Source organism: Thalassophryne amazonica, chromosome 8 (assembly GCF_902500255.1).
Source record: "Thalassophryne amazonica chromosome 8, fThaAma1.1, whole genome shotgun sequence".
In the NCBI taxonomy this organism is placed as follows: domain Eukaryota; kingdom Metazoa; phylum Chordata; class Actinopteri; order Batrachoidiformes; family Batrachoididae; genus Thalassophryne; species Thalassophryne amazonica.
In genome coordinates this window covers 35587181-35609872 of record NC_047110.1, presented here as the reverse complement: position 1 = coordinate 35609872, position 22692 = coordinate 35587181, and the positions used below count along the sequence as shown (strand labels likewise).

The window sequence follows — 22692 nt, the reverse complement described above, 5'->3', positions numbered from 1 at the left end:
CATCTTCAAGGCTCTCTCTGCCCCTCTTAAATTCAGCTGCCCACTTCTGCACTGTAGATATGGAGGGAGCTTCATCCCCTAATGTAGCAACCATATCCGCATGAATGTCCTTGGGCTTTAACCCCTTCTTATGCAGGTACTTAATCACACCGCGATGTCAGATTTTGTCCATTTTTGCCGTTTCCCTCTACCACGAACTTTCAAACTTGGCTATGAACCACAAACTACCTCACAACCTGGAATAAAATAACACAGTTAGTCATCAGAAAAGTTGAACTTAATGCATGCTAAGTTTTACTGAAATGGCATTTCTCCTTCTTGGTGAGCCTTAGAACTTTTCAGCCTACCCTCGTATTTCCACGTGGGGACAGCAAGCCGACGTCCGAGTCTCACAGTAGAGTTACGTGAGGTCATATCATACAAGCCAGGACAGGTGTTCCCCAGCTATGAATTGCAAGCACAGATATCTGAGCTGCTGCACGTCACAGAGGGACACACCCACCTCTGTCAGCGAACCTTAGCAGGTCACTGAAAAAAGCTCACTCTCTGTACTGTCATTCTGTGATTTTTATTCTATGTATGTATTCTTATGTGCTTGTCCTGCCTCTGTCTGATGTCTGTGTTTGTAATGTAACACATCGTGTGCATTGAGCCATCCTTTCCAGCTGTCAGTGATTCACTGGCCAGCGATCAACTGAGAGACGCTTTGCTGTGCTGTGTGCACTCAGACGTGGCTGGCTGGGTGGTCTCCATGTGATCATGTCTGTACATACATAATCAGCATTTCATGCAAGTGTGGCACCCCGCACGCCACATGTGCTGTGGTAGTGGTGGTGGTGGTGGTGGGGGGCAACAGACACGCACACCACGTGTTGCAGGGGGAGCGTGGGGGGGGGGGGCGCGACACACTCACACGTGCGATACACATGCAGGCCACATGTGTTGAGGGGCGAGCCAACACTCTGACATGCCACATGTGTGTTGCTTGGCTACACCACATTTGTGGGGTACTTTGACAATTTCACAGACAGCTCAAATTATGTCACCTGCTTTCTGCTATCGTACCAGGAGTGCAAATATCCCCGCCTTTTCAAAGAGACCAGCAAGCGGTATTGGATGTTCATCTGTGACACCTGTAATTTGTCCGACACCTGCCGAGAGGGGATCGAATGAGCACTCGCTGTCTTTCAGCTGCTGATGTGTGCAAATGGTTGTGGCAACAGGTGTATGAAGCGTTTGAGGTGACTCCAATTTTTCATGAATGGCATGCAATTCCTCCTTTGTGCGCTAGTCAGCTTCAATTGTGTTAAGTGTGAAGGGTGCCCTTAAGAAGCAAGCCACCCACAAACAATTTATCATTGTAGTAGCTTTCTTTATCTTTTGCAGGAGACACAATTATGAAAATTCAGTTTCTTACTACCTTTTACTCTTACATATAATTTGTTTTTCAAGGTAAAGGTTTATGACCTGTGGGTGTAATGTATGAGGTCTGTTAGAAAAGTAACGGACCTTTTTATTTTATGCAAAAAATATATGGATTTGATTCATATGTTTTTACGTCAGCCAAGCTTGAAGCTTTGTGCGCATGCGTGAGTTTTTTCACGCCTGTCGGTTGCGTCATTCGCCTGTGGGCAGGCTTTGAGTGAGCACTGGTCCACCCCTCTTGTCGTTTTTTCATTGCGAGGAAATGGCGGAATGATTTGGGCTTTGTTCCATCAGAATTTTTTCAGAAACTGTTAGAGACAGGCAGCTGGAAACCATTTGGAAAATTCAGATGGCTTTCGGTGAAAATTTTATGGGCTTCACAGAGATTAAGGAGTGTTACTACCGCTTTAAGGATGGCCCACAATGGCGCATGGCGCGCCGCGCTCCGAGCCGCAAATGACAGGCAGAAACCACCAGATCATTTCTAAACAGATGGCTGTGTGGATCCGGGACCGTCGTGTGCAGTTTCTGTGGTTATCACAAGAGCTGGACATCAGCCATTTTCCGGCAGATTTCACTTTTACCAAGAGATTTCTCCTGACAATGGAAAAAAGGCGAGAGGAGTGGACCAGTGCTCACTCAAAGCCTGCCCACAGGTGAATGACGCAACCGACAGGCGTGAAAAAACTCACGCATGCGCACGAAGGTTCAAGCTAGGCTGACGTAAAAACATATGAATCAAATCCATATATTTTTTGCATAAAATAAAAAGGTCCGTTACTTTTCTAACAGACCTTGTATAATTCATGCCTCCATTCAAGTTTCCACATTATCAGATTCATCAAGCAGCAAGACTCTTAATCCTAATTTGATTGGGGTAAATGTTAAATTATCAGTGTAAACAAGATGTAACAAACCCACAATGTCCACTAAGATGGTTGCTATTGTGAAAATATTCCAAAATGTTCTCTGCCCATGGACGGTGATTTTAGGTTTCATTTGTTCTTGATATCAAGTTTTTTTTTGGAATAAAAGTAACTACCTTGATCTCCAGAATCAAGGTCATTTAATGGTCAAGATAAAAAAAAAGTCAGATGCATAGCTACATACCTTCCTCTGTCTTCCCATCCCATTTTTGTATGCCTTGCTGCAATGGATGACACGCATTAAGAAGATACTGCCCCTTTTCCTCAAAATGTGGTGTTTGTACATGTAAGCCCTTATATACAACAAATGTATTTCCAGGGGTCCTTGACCCCACCGAAACAATCCTTTATACCACAGTGCTGGGTGCCTGGTGCACTCGACTGAAAAATAAAGGGCAGGTGATACTCTGATTAGTTGTTGTTTGGACTACAACATGCTCATATCTAATGAAAATGGTATGAGCATGCACCCTGTTGACCCCCAGAATGTGAATCTGGTGCAAATTGTGAATTATCCATAAACAATTAATGGAAATTAATACAAACCCTGAATATTCGCGAACCGTTAATAATTTTGCTGTAAACCCTGAATAAAATATCCCACAACATGTGAACACAGGTCTCACAAAATGTAAGTTGTTAAACGTGAATATTATTCATGATGTATATTCTTTTGGTTTAAGTAGTTTACAGGTCAGGGCAGCACGGTGGCTTAGTGGTTAGCACTGTTGCCTCACAGCGAGAACATCATGGGTTCAATTCCCGCCTGTGGTCTTTCTGTGTGGAGTTTGCATGTTCTCCCCGTGTTTGCGTGCGTTTACTCTGGGTGCTCCGGTTTTCTCCCACATCCAAAGACATGCGGGTTAGGTGGACTGGAATCTTTAAATTGTCCTTAGGTGTGTGACTGGGTGTGACTGTGTTTGTTTGTGGCCCTGTGACAGACTGGCGTCCTGTCCTGGGTGTACCCCGCCTCACACTCTATGACTGCTGGGATAGGTTCCAGCCCACTGCGACCCTTAATTGGACTAAGCAGTTGAAGATGAGTGAGTGAGTGAGTGAGTTTACAGGTCATTTACTTGAAATGTTGATTGTAAAAACCTATCTCTGAGAAAAACAACAAAAAAAATTTAATTATATATATATATATATATATATATATATATATATATATATATATATATATACACACACACGAGGACTGTTAGAAAAGTATCCGACCTTTTTATTTTTTTCAAAAACCATATGGATTTGAATCACGTGTGATTGCATCAGCCAAGCTTGAACCTTCGTGCGCATGCGTGAGTTTTTTCACACCTGTTGGTTGCGTCATTCGCCTGTGAGCAGGCTTTGTGGTCCACCTCTCTCGTCGGATTTTTATTGCGAATAAATGTCTGAACAATTTGGAGCTTTGCTGCATCAATTTTTTCCAGAAACTGTGAGAGACCTCCAGGTGGACACCATTCGGAAAATTCAGATGGCTTTCTGGGAAGATTTTATGGGGATTACACAGATTAAGGAGTGCTCCAGCCGGTTTAAAGACTGCCCACAGCTGCTGAGAGCGCGGCGCGCTCCGAGTGCCGACCGACAGACTGAATCAACCAGATCATTTCCAACGTGAAGGCTTTGTTGATCCGGGACGTCATCTGACTTACACAAAAATGGCAGGAGACGTGGACATCAGTACTTTTTCAGCACATTCCACTGTTACAGGAGTTTTTTTCATGGAAAGAGAAGCAGAGGGATGCGCCACCATGCCGCTCATGGCGCGGCACAAAACCACCTCCATTTTGGTGGACAGCTTTGAGATGGCTTTCAGATGGCTTTCGTTGGTTTTTCAGTCATGTGACTATCCGAGAAATTGTGGATGAGCCTGGACATGCCAGAACATGTCCTGTGAGGCTTCATCACGGCGTTGCTTTGCGCCATGCGGCACCACCACGATGCGCTGAATTCCTCCGCACGTCTGTCTCAATGTGCCAAAAAAGTGCTGATGTCCACGTCTTCCGCAATTCCTGTGCTAGTCAGATGATGTCCTGGATAAAACACAGCGTCCAGTGTGGAAATGAATGGCACATTCCACTGTTACATGAGTTTTTGTCATGGAAAGAGGAGCGGAGGAATTCCATGCGTCACGGCGGTGCCGCATGGCGCAACGCAACGCCGTGATGAAGCCTCACAGGACATGTTCTGGCATGCCCAGGCTCATCCACAATTTCTCGGATAGTCACACGACTGAAAACCCACCGAAAGCCATCTGAAAGCCATCTCAAAGCCGTCCTGTGAGACCAACATGGAGGTGGTTTTGTGCCGCGCCATGAGCGACATGGTGGCGCATCCCTCCGCTTCTCTTTCCATGAAAAAAACTCCTGTAACAGTGGAATGTGCCAAAAAAGTACTGATGTCCACGTCTCCTGCCATTTTTGTGTAAGTCAGACGACGTCCCGGATCAACAAAGCCTTCATGTTGGAAATGATCTGGTTGATTCAGCCTGTCGATCAGCGCCCGGAGCGCGGCGCGCTCTCAGCAGCTGTGGGCGGTCTTTAAACTGGCTGGAGCACTCCTTAATCTGTGTAATCCCCATAAAATCGTCACTGAAAGCCATCTGAATTTTCCGAATGGTGTCCACCTGGAGGTCTCTCACAGTTTCTGGAAAAAATTGATGCAGCAAAGCTCCAAATCATTCAGACATTTATTCGCAATAAAAATCCGACGAGAGAGGTGGACCACTGCTCACTCAAAGCCTGCTCACAGGTGAATGATGCAACCGACAGGCGTGAAAAAACTCATGCATGCACACGAAGGTTCAAGCTTGGCTGATGCAATCACACGTGATTCAAATCCATATAGTTTTTGAAAAAAATAAAAAGGTCGGATAGTTTTCTAACAGACCTCGTATATATATTGGGGGGAGGGGGGGCACTACCAAAAGATCAGCACAATCAATCTTAAATTTTCATAAGCTCTACATGCACATTCCACACATACCATGAATATTTATAAATAACTAAATCTAACACTTTAAAAATCCAGCTTGGGCTTTGATGGAATTGACCATAAATATATTTTAGCAGAAATGCATTATTGTGTATTTATTATATATTCTTGGGTAATAGACCAGATTTGTTTCTATTTAACTGTTAAAAAAAAAAGAGGCACACTTTAGCCTTGCTGATTCTTGACTGAAAATGATCAAGTGATGTGAAATTATTAAATATTAAAATTAACTAAATTTTCTGGTGCCCTGTATGTATTAATATTTAACTCTGTTACAATGTATTTGCAAACTTTGCACAAATATTTGTGTCTGCTGTCAACTTAGAGCTCATAGTAAATGTGTAGACTGATAAAACAGTGCTCTGAACTACTGTATATCCCCTGCTGATGCACTACTGGGTGGGCAATAATAATTGTCCCACTGAGAGGTAATGTGGGCTTGCCAACAAACTGAAATCTTTTGAAATAATGTTATTACAATATTCCTACAATGAGCTTTATAATGACATAAGGTTAAAATCTAAAATTTGTCACCTCCTTTAAATTTTCTTGTCTTTTTTTCCCCTGAACTTTGGTGATTTTTCCAAATGACATTTGGGATAGCTGATTTTATTTTGTCAGTGGTTCATGTTGAACTGAATTTAACTGTAGATTTTCTTGTATTAATAGATTTACATTATATTTCTGCTTTTGTGCTTCCATATTTTCATTTTCTTGGCATTACAGTTCCAGTCTCTGGGTGTTTTCCAGATGTGAGAATCCAAGTACAGAGAGTGCTGTATGTCAAGGAGGGTGTAGACCCAGCAAAAAATGTCCCTGTGGATATGGGCCATATAAAATGAGTTAAGTAAAGAGACTGCACTGCTCTGGCATTTGTTATCAGTAGCTAGGAGGCAATTAGCAAGTCACATTATTTCTGTGTCATTGAACATAGCCTATTGTACCCAGCAGGACACTTTCTCTCTCACACTTTTTCTCTCACTCTCTCGCTGTAACCTTTAAGTATCTGATAAATATTCCAAACAGATTTTTTTAAATATTTTTTACTTTTTAAGCAGAATGCTCTCACTACTGATAAACAACTCACCGCTGTGATATTTGAGCTCAATTTGAGCTTTTTACCCCCTTAGCTTGCCAATCATACAGGTATAAAATCTTCATGATTTACCATGAATCAGTATGATACACCCTGTGTAGTCACTGTAACTGATGTTGCCATGTTGGTTAGCAAAAACAGATATGCTGGATTCAAATTTCAAAGGCTGACCCTGAACCATCCCTTAGTTATGCTGCTATAGACATAAACTGCTGGGGGGTTCCCATGATGCACTGTTTCTTTCTCTTTTTGCTCTGTATGCACCACTCTGCATTTAATCATTAGTGATCGATCTCTGCTCCCCTCCACAGCATGTCTTTTTCCTGGTTCTCTCCCTCAGCCCCAACCAGTCCCAGCAGAAGACTGCCCCTCCCTGAGCCTGGTTCTGCTGGAGGTTTCTTCCTGTTAAAAGGGAGTTTTTCCTTCCCACTGTAGCCAAGTGCTTGCTCACAGGGGGTCGTTTTGACCGTTGGGGTTTTACATAATTATTGTATGGCCTTGCCTTACAATATAAAGCGCCTTGGGGCAACTGTTTGTTGTGATTTGGCGCTATATAAAAAAAATTGATTGATTGATTGATTGATCATTGTGTCTGGCAAGATATTTGCTGTGTGACAAACTTGGAATCTAAAATTGAATTGTCTAATAAAAACCACTTTTAAAAACTGAATACTCTGTGGATCAGCCATCATTAACCCAAAGTATAAAAATGTTAGTGTTTCTGCAGTGTACTACGTACACAAAATGAGCACAGTATGAAGTTATAATCTGGGGGCCATGTGATGAGATCACAGATGTTCAGCCACACAAATGTGTACTCTGCATTGAAACATCAGTGGTACGCTTGTTGTTTATCATGTACCCTGGAGGTTTAGCTTCTTCTTAAACTGATTAACTGTTTAGACAGGGAGTGCCATATGCTCACTTTGCAGTGTTGTGTCTCGCGATGTTGTTCTACATGCTGACTTGTCAGACATAAAAATTTTAGAAAGCACAAACAAAACATTGGATAATTTTACTGACTAAACACATGTGAATATTTCATTTTGGTGTGTTGCACACAGCCAATATTTTGAAAAGAATGAACACTTGTGGTGTGTGTGCTCCAGTATAGAAAGTAAGATTTGTGAACTGGTGGTAGTTGTAGATGTTTACAGACAAACAACCAAGATGGCGTAGCAGATGGCTGCCTTGGTGCTGCAGGTTCTCTTACATTGTGTGTTTTGTGTTTTTTTTTTTTTTTTTTTCACTCTGCTCACCACCTCTGGTCTCTTACTCCCGAGAAGAGCTCATAAACATTGGACTGTTGCCTGTTGGAACTTTTTTGCAGGTTTTCAGTGAACCAAGTGACAAGTGACAAAGTGACAAGTGACAAGTGACAAAGTTTTTATTTGGCACACAAATATTCAAATAGAAAAAAATGAACAATTCCACAAACAAACACAGACAAAACTAGTGAGTCCGAAAGGGTGTGGGCTGAAGCAAAGCTTATTAGCGCCCACCCCTGCTCGTACAAGTCCAACATTCTTATCAGTCATATTTACATAAATACAAATTCACTACTACATGTCGACACACAGACATACACATCAATATACTATTCACTTATAATTATATTTATATAGTACCAGATCACAAGAAAGTCGAATCAAGGCACTTTACGCCAGTAAGGACTAACCTTACCAACCCCCAGAGCGAGCACTAGGCAACTGTGGTGAGGAAAAACTCCCTATAAGGAAGAAACCTCAAGCAAACCAGGCTCTTGGGGGTGACCCTCTGCTTGGGCTGTGCCATATATACCTATATACATACTTATATACTTTACAAACATAAATATATACATACATACATATACACAGTCACTTATATACATATACATATACACCTACCCATATCTATATATCTACATACGCATATACATACCCACACATTCAAATATACAATGAGTCCCACTTATAAATTGAACATTCCATATAAATCAAATTATATTTGCTTCTTTATGATACTTAGACATGATGTTCTTTTTGAGTAGTTTCTTAAATTTTACTAAATTACTACTCATTCTAACCTCTGTTGAACATTTGTTCCATTTCCTCACCCCAACCACAGACACACAAAAACCCTTTACATTTGTTCTTACTGCTGGTTTCATAAAAATTGCACAACCTCTTAAACTATATCAGGGAGTTTCACAGATGTTTTGGTTGGAGGAGCAGCAGCTGTCCTTGGGGATTACAGAAGATACAGGAGGGGGTAGCAAACAGGCATTTTCGTGAAACTCAGGCAGCCAGGGCACAGCGGCCCCATCTATCCACCTTGCCAATGTACGCTCTTTGCCGAACAAGATCGATGAATTATTGCTGCTTTCACCGGAACAAACTCAGACTTTGGGAGATCCAACACACTGGGTTTCACAGAAACTTGGCTCAGTGAACATATCCCCGACAGCACTCTGCAACTTCCTGGCTTCCAGCTGCTGTGTACGGAGTGCTTAATGAAGATCTCTGGGAAAACAAGAGGAGGTGGAAGATGTTTTTATAAAAATGAAGGTTGGTGAAGAGATGTCAGTGTTAAAGAGGACGTGCAGGCCTCAGCTGGAAACTGTTCATAAACTGTCACATGTTCTTTTTGCCGTTGGAGTTTCCTCATTCATGCTGGTCAGTATGAATATTCCACATCAGGCATGTGTAACAGAGGTGCAGAAGCAGCAGCTCACTGATCAGATCACAGACATGGACAGTACGTATCCAGACTTCCTGTTCATCATTTTATGGGAATAAAACACAGCAAATCTGAGCCATGAACTCCGTAAATACAGACAGCACATCATGTGTCCCACCAGGTCTGAGAACATCCTTGACAAATGCTACACAACAATAAAGGATGCCTATCGCTCTGTTCCCTGTGCATCTCTGGGACTCTCTGATGACTGTATGATCCACCTCATACCCACTTACAAGCAGAAATTAAAATCTGCAAAGCCTGTAGTGAAGAAGGTAAAGAAGTGGACAGATGAGTCAAGGCAGGAGCTACAGGCCTGTTTTGGACTGTACAGACTAGAGTGTCTATAAACCTGCATCTACAGACATGCATGGGCTTTGTGATGTGGTGACATCTTACATCAGTTTTTTTGAGGACCTGTGTGTGCAGACCAAAACCCTCTCCACATACAGCAACAACAAGCCTTGGTTTACTGGGAAACTGAGGCAGCTCCATCAAGCCAAGGATGAGGCCTACAGAAGTGGAAACAGGCCAGGAACACGCTGACAAAGGAGATCAGAACAGCTCAAAGGAGCTACTCTAATAAGCTGAAAAAACAATTTAGAGCTAACAATCCTGCAACACTGTGGAGAGGTCTTCAGCACGCAAACAACGACAGGAGACCCCCACCCCCAACCTGTGGAGAATCCCCAACTGGCTGAGGAGCTGATCCTGTTTTACACCACATATGATAGAGACCCTGTAACAACCTTCAGCCATCCCAATGACAATGGACTTCCTTCCCCCTAGATACTGCTTTCCCCCTCTCCTCCACAACACCACCCATACTAACAATCTGTGAAGAAGAAGTATGCCAGCACTTTCACAAACAATAGATAAAAAAGGATCCAGGACCTGATGGTGTCTTCACTTCATGTCTGAGAGCATGTGCTGATCAGCTGACTCCTATCTTCACCCATATCTTCAACAGACCTCTGGAGCTGTGCAACGTCACCTCCTGCTTCTAACACTCCATTATTATCTCAGTCCCAAAGAAACCCTCCATAACAGGATGAAATGACTACATACCCATCACCCTGACATATGTAGTCATGATGTCATTTGAACAGCTGGTGTTGAACCACTTGAAGGACATCACAGGACCCATGCTGGACCCCCTGCAGTTTGCCTACCAGTGAAACAAGTCAGTTGAGGATGCAGTGAACATGAACTGAGAGCATTACATCCTGCAGCACGTGGACTCTGCAGAGATGTATGTGAGGATCCTGTTCGTGAACATTCTCCACAAGAATACCCTCCAATCGCTCTGTGCCAGCTCCCACCTGTCAGTGGAGCTCCATTTTCCTGACAGAAAGAACACAGCAGGTGAGGCCGGGGAGCATCATGTACAGCACATGGACAATCAGCACAAGAACAGTTTCTTTCCACAGGCCATCACAGTGATGAACAATTTAACCTGCCAAAAACTCACCAATTCATACACCTCATGAACAACTTCAATCTGTTTGTTTCACACATTTTTTTTCTCTTGCACATTTTAATTTGCTTGCACACTTCATTTGCACATTGTTCACTGTGAATTATTCAGTGTTATATTATTCAGTATATTTATACATGCCGTACAGAGAGAGTGCAGCTAAACCTGAAGTCATATTCCTTGTATTCTTGTGGATACAGGCTAATCTGATTCTGGAAGGTTATCTGCTTTTCTTTAACTTAAAAAACATTAAAATAGAATATGATTTATAACCTCAAAATGAACATGTATCATGAGAAAATAAATTAATCTCTAAGGTATTTAAGTGTGATTACACTTAACCACCTCTTGATTGAGGCACCGTGTGAAAATGAAAGTGGTAGAAAGCCTCAGAACTCAGCACACTTCTTTTGGTACACCTGTTCGGATGCTTACGAATGCCAATATGTACGAGTAAATAGTAAATGAGTCCATTTACTGTTTTATTAATATAGGGCTTTTTTCCAAAGCACTTGTTACAAGCTATAATGATGCCTCCCGTTAACACACAGTCACACACTGAAGTCAGCATGCTGCACTGCAAGATGCCCAACTGCATTCCAGGACCAACTTTTGGATTAACTCATTCCTGCCAACATTTGGATGTACCAATGAGGGACACCCACACGTGGCTGTGAGCACCAATGGTGCAAAGCATAGCGACTGCAGAACTAATAGGCATCCCAGACACACTCATGAGGGACACCAGAGTAAATACCACCCAATGCGGCATGGTTTGCAGCTCTGTTAACCCTCCGGGTTCAATGGATGTTCGGACACGTTCAGTGCTGTTTTTGTCATATTTCTATTAATAGATTAACATTGAAATGTCAGAGACTTCATTCAACTACAGTACTTTGTGAAATTACAGAGTGCTACTTCTCCTTTCAGTCCCTGTTGGAGATGATCCTTGACTCACAGGCAGTCCTGGAGTCTGGAAAAGGTCACTTTGGTCTGTGCCTCTCTTTCATCATTGCTCTGTTCAAGATTCAGATTGATTCACGCTGACAATAAACTCTCATTAATGCAAAAAAAAAAAAAAAAAAAAAACACAAACAAAAGTCTTGTCAGCCTGAAATTCTATTTAATTTTTATTTTGTCCTACAGACAGTGTTTTTTACTGTAGTAAAAAATGGGATCGGCTACAATTTTTGTCCATGATCTACAAGTGTCCTGTTCCACAATGGAGCAAATGGTCATTTTTTTTGTGAGGGAAATTTCACTTTTCATTCAATGAAGGATATTTATGGACATTTCTGGATAGAGTGGAGATCTAGATGAAAACATCTTACTGGAAATAGTGAGTGATTTTTATTTTACATGATCTACATATTTCTTGATATGTTACACATTTTTTGTATGCAAAACACTATGGTGTTCCCATTTCTAGCACTAGAACAGTATGTTCTTCATTTTCAATTAATTATTTTCATTTATTTATTTCAAGAATTGTTTTCAGAAGACATTTCACTTTGTCTGATTTAAATCCCAAATTATTCCTACATAGGCATGTCAGAAATGTGTCACATATTCTGAACGCCAAGATTGTTGTGATTATTCTGATATGTAACACATGGGTGGTATACTCACAAAAAAAATGTATCTTAAGTGGGGAATTACTGAAAGTATGTTAGAATTCAGAAAATAACCCCTGATGGTTAACCAGAACCAGAACCATAGCCAAACATAGATGAATGTTCCCTCATGAAGCCAAAGTGAATCAGATAGTTCTGAGTGCTGTCAGAAAGAAATGCAGCACAGCATACATTCTACCACAAGACTGGGGTCTTTAAGAATTCACTCAGTCATTTAATCAACAACAGCTTTAATATCTAAATGGAAGCAGGTGCTCACCATTAGTAATCAGCTTTCAACCAATAGGAATTGCGCACATTCATTGAAAATGTCAATGTTCTCACTCACCTGTTGCTGTCCATAGATCCCCGACAAGACATCCCCTCCTCCACTTGACAGCCACCGGTCGGTACCTATCCGATGCCCATGGGTTGGCTTAGCCCCTGTCTTTTCCTACAGCAGGATTTGTGATCACCTCAACTCTCTACCATGATAGCGACCTTCACCAAGTCAAGGAAGATAAGAAATACATCCACCCCTCACCTACTTTAGATAGATAGGTGATGACTTCATGAAGATAGACATGGACTGTTGCTTTTAGTATAGGTGGTTGCCATTAGAGCGCCAAAGTAGTGCCTTAAAGTAGTGAATGCAACATTACACATCTCCAGCACATACCCATTTACCAGATTTGACCATGTCAAGCACAATGGTTCATGGTGGTAGGACACAAATTCAGATTCAGATGTTGAAGCTTCAGAGTTAAACTTGAGTCAGGCAGGGTTTGGTACACAGAGAGGCAGGCTGTTATTGAGCAACAGTGTCCAAAACATCACGTAGAGACAAAATCCGAAAAGCAGGCAGAATGGTCAATACATGCGTAAGCAACAAAACAGGACAAAATAAGGCTTGAAAGAGGGATGGGGCACAACAATTTTGCAAATTAGTGTGGAAAGGGGTGTGACTTAAATAGAGGGAGTTATTGGGATGAGATGCAAGACAGGTGGTGTGAAGAAGGATGAGGAATGGGGCGGGGCAAACAGAAAAGGAGACACCCAACACCAAGCACCAGACACGAGACAATAAAAATCCCTCCACCAAAACCCCAAGCAACTTAACAGAGAAAAAAAGAACAAGCTAAGCACAACACCCCCATAAGCGCAATCATGACAGGACAGGACACAACCAGAATCTACACCTTTTGCCTGAGTGAAAATGAACATTACAATTTTGTTTGTTTGCTATTACAGACACAAATCTTATGATGGTCTAACTTATCTACAATCAATGCCATCACAGATGGCCACGCTCACTTCTGATAAAAAGTTAAAGAGCAAAGCTGTGCAAAACATGGTGCTTATACAAGCACAACAGAGGTTATACTACCAGGATCCAGGCCTCCATATATATAATAAAGATCCAATGGATCCAAAGACAAAATATTCAATAATGGTTCTGTAGCAGTCTCTGCTGCCCTATGAGCTAAGGGTGAAGCTTTTCTCTCTCCATTCTCTCACTCTAAATAGCACAGCTTGCCATTCACACTTCCAAAATTAAACATTAAAAATTTAAAATAGAGCACCATTGTTTTGAAACACAAGGTTCGGTCAGATCGGCACACAGAAATGATCACACAGACTGCATTTTGCTAGAATAAAAAGGCGTATATTTATTCCCCACAAAAGCAGTTACATCAAACACAAGTGGTTGCAGCGCATTTTTCTCTTACCGTGACGCCTTTAAGGTGGAGAGCCAACACCTTCAGCAGAGTGCGCCTGTCACACCGGCTGGGCGTTCGTACGTTAACCCGCAGCAGACTCTGTTGAAGCATGGTTCTACTCCCTCTTTCTAGTGTGTCCGCGAAGGGAGGGTGAGTGGCCAACTCAACCTCCCTGGCGCACATAATTTCTTTAATCAACAGGCATCTGAAAGTTATTTCAAAGATATAATAAAAGCAGTTCTTCACTCCCAGTTCAGAATGATCCCAGCATGCTTCACTCCCAGTCGTTAGTGGCTACGAAAACAAAGTCGTGCTATCAGTGTAATAATAACAAGTACATCCAGCTCTTCGCTCCCAGTTCAGACTGACCCCAGAGTGCTAAAACAAAATTAAATTCTCAGGGTTACGTTAAGACAGGTGCAAAACAGCACAATAACATTTATTATACATTCCACTCTTGGTGTTTTGCACCAGTCAATTTATGTAACCACCAACAGATTCAGGTAAGGCTGGGCTCCAGCCTATTCCAGCGATTATGTCCTGCCATAGCATTTCCCACATTTCTTCCAGTGATTCACAAACAAAATTTTGAGTAATATCATGAATTAACAGTGTCAATTTCATCGCATTCGTTGAAATATTACCCATTCCACCTCTCGCCTTAAACGTATAACATAGATACATGTAAAAGTGTTACAAAAAGTCATCACACATATTGCTATAATTAATAGTATCAAAGGTGGCACTAAGGTACTCCTGGCAGTGACAGACATCCCTGAAAAGATATCCCACCAATGATGTGCTGATGCTTGCTGTACTAATTTTGCCACATGTTTTACCCGGTCACTAGCTATCAATGTAGACACCATGAGACTGGAGATGTTGGACGTAAGTGACTCTATTAATTGCTGAATTTCCGTAGATTGTTCCAATGCGCATTTGAAACGCTCCAGGGAAAGACTCCATGGGGAATGCAATACATCCCATTGTACCGAAGTCAGCCGACTTGATACAGAATAATTAGTCAAACGATACGTCCGGTCTCCCCAATGCCATAAGTGCACATTGTTCAGGCAGCCAGTAAACGGAACCGAAGGTACTTGTGAATTATTTTTCATTGTTGCAACACACAGAGCATGTGGGCCGATCTGCCACAACATTTCTTCTTGGTGTTTCCCTAGTCCAGTCACAAGTACAACCTCTGAGTCGGTTAGACATGGATTGGCATATCCCTTTGCAGCACACAGGCCATACCTTTATCTGTTTTGTCACCATTTGGTATCAAAAGTCGTATTAGTTTTTTGGTTCTAACCACTCTCCATCCATATGCAAGACCAATAGCCATTAGTCGTTATCACAGGTAACACTTGATATTTACAAACACCTTTGGTTGTGTCACATTGTACTGGGTCCAATACCCAGTACATACTGTTTCATTACATTGTGTATATTCTGGATGTAGCTTTAACCATAAGGTGTTGCTAATGTTCCAATCCTTCTCCAATCATGATAGTTCCCTGTAGTAACTATTCGCTGAAATCTTTCCTTTTGAGCCTCTGCATGAATGGTTTGTAATGTACATGCTGTCCAATTTCCCATAGGCAAATATTTTTAAATGCATCATAAGTTTCATTCCATAATTTCAATTGCCATTGAAAACTTTTTTGCCATAAATTAGCATTTTGTAATTGCCCCACCAATGTGTTGGTACCACTCTCCAACCTGATGGAGCGCTTGAGATGAATATTGTCCAGTATTAGATAGCATTGTTTCTAGTTACCTCATTATCTACTGTATTCGACACCCCCAGGACAGTTCCTGTTCCTCCTAATAGAGTGTCATACCACGCCCTTCGACGTCTTCTGCAAATTGGAATTTTTGGAAAGGTAACTTGCCAATATACCTTTGTCTTCACTGTTGCTTGTGGCACAAGTAAAATTGTCCTGTTGACTTGTTTTAGTGAGATTTCTCCAGACGAGCTCCACTCGTGGTTGGACTTCTCTCACTTGATGTCCTTCCGTCATTCCCCAACAACCGGAGACCATGGCACCACCTACAAGGAGGAGTATGACCCAGCAGCCGACACCTCCAATCCCGGGGCTTCCACTGGTTGCCATAGCGACGCCCGCCTCTTGTGGTCCTCGATCGCCCGATCAGCAACTCCCAGCAGGGCATCAATCCGAGCCTAGACACACAAGTGTAACTACGGGTAGAATGACAACGATTAGTCTTCTCTTACATAACACTTTGATACAGGCACATTTACCCATTTTTCTTCACCCTGATAAGAGTATACTAACAGTTGCATCATTCCCTTGAGCTATAATTTCTGCCGCCTTAGGCGGTCCATTAGGTTGTTTCACCCAAACTTTGGCACCTGCTTGATCTGAGGAACCAAAATCTTGTGTTCCTCGTGTAGTTATTACTACGGGTTTTGGTATCTCCTGTACCAACCCCATTTCACAGGGTTTAATTATTAGCAATTTTGTCCCCTTTGTTCAATATCAGGGGTTGTTCTCCAAATAATCGACAAACCACTCCAATCTCACCTTGATAATCTGCATCTATCACTCCGGCCTGAATAGTCAGCCCTTTAAGTGATAGACCACTGCGCGGCAGGATGTGCCCATATGTGCCCTTCGGACACTGTAGGCCTAGCCCTGTTTTACCACTTGAATTTGATCAGGTACCAATGTGACAGTAGTCAATGTTCTTAAGTCTAGTCCTGCTGAGCCTGGAGTTGCTCTGACAGGTAGTTCCGCTTGTGGATCAATTTTCCACATTTTGATGCTTTCTGTAGTATGCTCTATCATTTCTCCTGAAATCATTCTTATCAAGGGTGTGGATCCCGACCCTAAAGGTCGATTGTTCAGCTGATCCACAGCAGTAGTCAAGTCCTGTTTCCAATGTCGCATAGTGCGATCTTTTGACAGCTTCTGTAGGGTCTCTTTAAGAAGCCCGTTCATTCGCTCTATTAACCCCGCCGCTTGCGGGTAATAGGGAATATGATAAATCCATTCAACATGATGTTCTTGGGCCCACTCTTTCACTTTATTTCCTGTAAAATGAGTACTGGCAAACCATAATACTGCTGTATTATTTTCAAACACTTAAGTGTGGCCATTTGATTTGCAAATTTACATGGATGCACTACCAAGACCCCAGAAAATGTATCTACAGCAGTGCATGCATGTCTACATCCCTTAGACATGGGCAGTGGTCCAATAAAATCTAACTGCCAAATTTGACCAGGACTTTTTCCACGATTTAACTGCCCATGCAAATGTTGAGGTACACCCTTCCGGTGGTGTTGACATTGTTCACACTCAGTGATTGCTGTTTTCACATCATCCAATTTAGATCAATACCTCGATCTCTGGCCCATTTTAGGGTACCTTGAACCCCCCAATGTCCTGCTTTGACATGAGCCCATCTAGCCAATCCTGGGCTGGATTGTCTTAATTCAATCATTACTTTACTATTGATCTGCAGCTTTATTATATAAAGCTTCTGAGTCTTGTCCATTAGTGTGTGCATCTACATGCATCACAGTAATAGGAATTGTTTTAGCCTTTTCCCAAATGTCTTCCCACAATTCTCTTCCCCAAACTTCTTTAGAATGTATTTTCCAATTAGTGGCATGCCATGTAGGCATCCAGGTAAGTAGTCCTTGGGTCACTGACCATGAATCTGTATAAATATGGAGGCCCTGTGGTCCTCCCTGCATGACCACCATATGCACGGCCTTCAACTCCGCCCACTGACTGCTTTTTCCTTCTCCTAATTCTTCCAGAGACTGACCTAATTGTGGATTAAAAGCTCCTGCTTTCCATCGCCTTTTTCCTGCTTGATATTGACAGGAACCATCAGTGAACCATGCTCGACTTTTCTCATCATCTGACAAATCATCCCACCTTTTTCCTGCTTTAACAGGAGATTCCTCCAATGGTTGAACTTCAAAAGGTTCCTCATCTTCCTCAGGAGCATCAGCTACTTGTTCATGCAGCAATGACACCCCTTTTTTACCTGGTTTTACACGCTCTGACACATACCATTTCCATTTTATCACACTAGCCTCCTGAGCTGTCCCTATTCGGTGAGTGGTGGGATTACTCATCACCCATGAGAGAATAGGTATCTGTGTCCTCATCATTACTTCATGTCCCACCGTTTGTGATTCAGTTTCAATCAACGCCCAATAGCATGCTAAAAGCTGTTTTTCAAAAGGTGTATAACGCATACCTGCGTCCGGGAGTTTTCTCGACCAGAATCCTAAAGGTTTTCGTATCCTGTTTTTGTTTTGCCATAAGCTCCAATTAGCATAATCATTTAGAGCAGACACTTGAAGTTCTACTGGTCCTGATTGCATTTTTCCTAAGGACACAGCTTGTTGTATGGCTTCCTTTGCCATATCAAATGAGCATTGTTGTTCCTCTCCCCATACAAACTCTTCTTTTTTTCTAGTGCATCGATATAAAGGCTGCAAAATCTGTCCTAAATGTGGAATATGATGTCTCCAAAATCCAAATAAACCAATATATCGTTGTGCATCTGTCTTACTGTGAGGTACTGGAAAGTTAGCTATTCTCTCTTTAGCTTTTTGTGTGATTTCCCTCTCTCCTTTATTCCAAACTATTCCTAAGAATTTCACTGTTTGAGCTGGTCCCTGAATCTTTGCTGGATTAATTTCCCAGCCAAATGATTTCATATGAGTCACTAATTTCGGTAGATATTCCACTACTTCTGCTTCTGTATCTCCTTGAAGCATAATGTCATCAATGTAATGTGAGATCATCATTCTCATTGGAACCTGGAACTGTTCCAAATGCTCCGCCACCACTCTATGACAAATAGTGGGACTGTGTAAATATCCTTGTGGCAATCTTGTGAATGTATATTGCCGTCCTTCCCACGTAAATGCAAACTGTTCCATCCTATCCTCTGGGATTGGTATAGTAAAGAATGCATTAGCCAAGTCTATAACAGCATACCACGTGCCGCTGTGATGTTGCACTCGTTCAATTATACTCACAGCATCAGGTACAGCTGAAGTCAAAGCCGGTGTATGTTTATTTAGACCTCTAAAGTCTACAGTCATTCTCCATGTACCATCCGATTTACGGACTGGCCACAATGGATTATTCCATTTTGTTGTCACTGGTTTCAAAACTCCTGCCTCCAAGTAGTCTTTATGGTTGCAGTAATTTCTGCTTGTCCTCCAGGAATACGATATTGTTTCTGATTAATCACACATGTAGCCTCTGGAATGGGAAAAGGTTTCATTTTTACTTTTCCCACCAGAATCATTCTTATGTTTGCTATCCCAAATTGAAATTTACCCTGTTCTAAATGCAAAGTCATTCCAGCTAAAATATCCATGCCAATTATCCATTCATTAATTGGAGTCACTATTACAGTGTACACTTTAATTGGCATATTTCCAATTTTAAGCGGTATCGATATATTTTTTCCATACACCAATTGTCCGCCTAATCCAGTTAAGGGAACTATAGGTCCCTTCATTTTCTCTGGATTTCCATGAATCAATGAGGCCTCCGCTCCTGTGTCCACTAAAGCCGAGGTGACTTGAACTGATTTTTTCCAAAATATTTCCAATCACACATGGGGAACCATTGTTTTAATTCTCGGCGGGCCACAAGAGTTTGACCATCATCCTAATCTTCCTCGCAAGGGTCAAAGCTCCAAGAACGCCTTTCTTTATTTTTCCCCTTCTTTTTGTCTTTCTTTCCTTTCCGGACTGCAGCTATTTGCAGCTGATCATCATCAGAGTCCTCCTCCTCCTCCTCCTGTAGGGGAGGGGCACTAGGTTTCACTCCTTTTTCTCCCTGCACAATTTCTTTCAACAATGAGGCCAATTCAAACATATCAGGGCGCATCCCTGACACACAAGTCACTTTCAATCCTTTTTGTTTACATTTTTCAGCCAAGAAGGAAGTTGGTACACCGTCTATTTCTTCGGCTTGAATTTCCAATTGCTTCACTTGTTGTTCTAATCTTGTCACCTTTTGTGATTTAGCACATTCTGATGAGCGGACTGTATCTAAAGTTAAAACCCGCTCTTTCCAGGCTTCTGCACAAATCCACATCATTTCATGAATACCTCCCAACGGAGCTTTCTCTTTAACCTCCACCCGTTTTAACATTTCACATAAAACTGGCGGAGTCGCGGTGGGAATCGCTCCAGTCCACGGCCCAGGGCGTCCCCCACGTCGCCGTAGAAGCTGGCCTATTTCCTTAAAAGTGATCCCATCCCACCCCGGGACCACTTCTTCCTGCTGAGATGCCACCTCCGCATCTCTCTTTCCCAATCTAAAGCAAGACTCCTGCTGAGATGCCACCTCCGCATCTCTCTTTCCCAATCTAAAGCAAGACATTTCTGTGTGTAGTCTGAGCGTAACCGTATCCTGCCGACAACGCCAAAAATGTTTTGAAACACAAGGTTCGGTCAGATCGGCACACAGAAATGATCACACAGACTGCATTTTGCTAGAATAAAAAGGCGTATATTTATTCCCCACAAAAGCAGTTACATCAAACACAAGTGGTTGCAGCGCATTTTTCTCTTACCGTGACGCCTTTAAGGTGGAGAGCCAACACCTTCAGCAGAGTGCGCCTGTCAACCGGCTGGGCGTTCGTACGTTAACCCGCAGCAGACTCTGTTGAAGCATGGTTCTACTCCCTCTTTTCTAGTGTGTCCGCGAAGGGAGGGTGAGTGGCCAACTCAACCTCCCTGGCGCACATAATTTCTTTAATCAACAGGCATCTGAAAGTTATTTCAAAGATATAATAAAAGCAGTTCTTCACTCCCAGTTCAGAATGATCCCAGCATGCTTCACTCCCAGTCGTTAGTGGCTACGAAAACAAAGTCGTGCTATCAGTGTAATAATAACAAGTACATCCAGCTCTTCGCTCCCAGTTCAGACTGACCCCAGAGTGCTAAAACAAAATTAAATTCTCAGGGTTACGTTAAGACAGGTGCAAAACAGCACAATAACATTTATTATACAACCATGCTCATAGAGTGCAAACCTCCACTAACACTACTTTCCAATTCCGCAAAATTTTACCTTGCCAAAAGGTTTCAACATAAAAGTCCTGTCAGAAGTGACTTTTCAGAAGCAAAATTAAATGTGATCAAATTGCAAGAGCATGCCTTTTACAGAGCCCTGGAAGTGTTATCGCAAAATGTGTTGCATTTGGAGAGAATGTGCGCACATTTTATTATATTGTGCACATGTTTTATTATATTGTGCGCTCATTTTATCATATTGTGCGCACGTTTTAACCCCTTAACGTCCATCGGCGCATATATGCTACAACCTCTGACTCAAATACGCAACTTACCAAATTGACCTGTATGCCCGTTGTCGCAAATTTGTAACATACCATCATTATTATTATAACATTATAACATAAAGTCATTACCAGAATACCCAATATTACTATCTAGTTTTTGTGCAAAAGTGAAATTAATAATCTCAACATTATTACTGTAACATTACTATACTATTACTATAACATTACTACTTAAAGGCAAAAACACACACAAAACATTTTTTTATATACAGCTATATAAATTCGGGTGTTAAGGGGTTAAGCATCGTTTGAGTAAAACAAGGGCATGATCTACTTAAACGTGGCCACAATTTGTAAAACGTGCACTCAATTATTCAATATTGTCTTGACACATAAATGTTGGCTATTAGTCAACAAACCAGGAGACAGTGTAATACATTTCCCCATTAAAAATGGATCTAGTCAGGGTATATCATGGTTTGGGCGCACAAGGACATATAGAGAACTCTAGCTACCCAGCATGGCATCATCTGAACTTTAAGCACATTAAAAAGGTGCTGAGGGCGAAGCATCTCCCAGTCATGAGTTTAGGTCATATTATGGAGTTCATTTTGAACGAAAGGAAAATGTGCACACGTTTTATTAATTTGAGAGCACATTTTATTAATCCGTGAGCTCAGTTAAAGGAAAAAGTGTGCACAAATTATCATGGCTAGAAAAAAATATCACTTTAAGTGACCTCTCCCGGGTTTCGTAGCCTTGATGCACTTGAATCAAAGTTTTTTTGTGGTGGTGTTAGGTTTTTTCAGCTGTTTAAGTTTCTGAATTCTTTATCAGACAATTTTCACAGAGCATTGTTTATCTCTGCTGTGCACAATTTGTCATTGGTTTGTGGCACTTGGTTTCCAACTAATAATTGGCAGATAGACAAACAGGTATAAAATTGGAGCCTCCATTCAATTTTGGTGGTGTACGGAGGGAAATATTAGGATTTTACAACAGGCAAGAGACTCCTATGTAATGGCCTGGGCTTTTCGTTCTTAGGGTGCAGGACTACTTTGTGTCCCTTGAGTGAATAAAATGTCTGCAGGTCACAGAACTCTCTCTTATCGTGCCCCTGTTCAGTGGAATGATCTCCCTGCGTCAATAAAACAGATTCTGTAGAGACTTTCAAGTCCAGACTTAAGACAGTTATTTTCCCTTTCATAAGAGGTCTGTCAATAAAGTATAGGTCCTTTTTATTTTTTTCAAAAACTATATGGATTTCATTCATATGTTTTTACGTCAGACATGCTTGAACCCTCGTGCGCATGCGTGAGTTTTTCCACGCCTGTCGGTGACGTCATTCACCTGTGAGCACTCCTTGTGGGAGGAGTCGTCCAGCCCCTCGTCGGAATTCCTT

The 22692-nt window shown here is 41.9% G+C and overlaps 1 long non-coding RNA gene across 1 annotated transcript; it reads right to left on the bottom strand.

The window, feature by feature from the left end:
* Nucleotides 1–4867: 4867 nt before the first annotated feature.
* On the bottom strand, nt 4868–21454 carry LOC117515063. Its single transcript, XR_004562024.1, has 3 exons — nt 21273–21454; nt 8297–8303; nt 4868–4878 (listed from the first exon to the last, which is right to left on the bottom strand). It is a non-coding gene; the product is annotated as an uncharacterized LOC117515063 (long non-coding RNA).
* Nucleotides 21455–22692: the final 1238 nt, after the last annotated feature.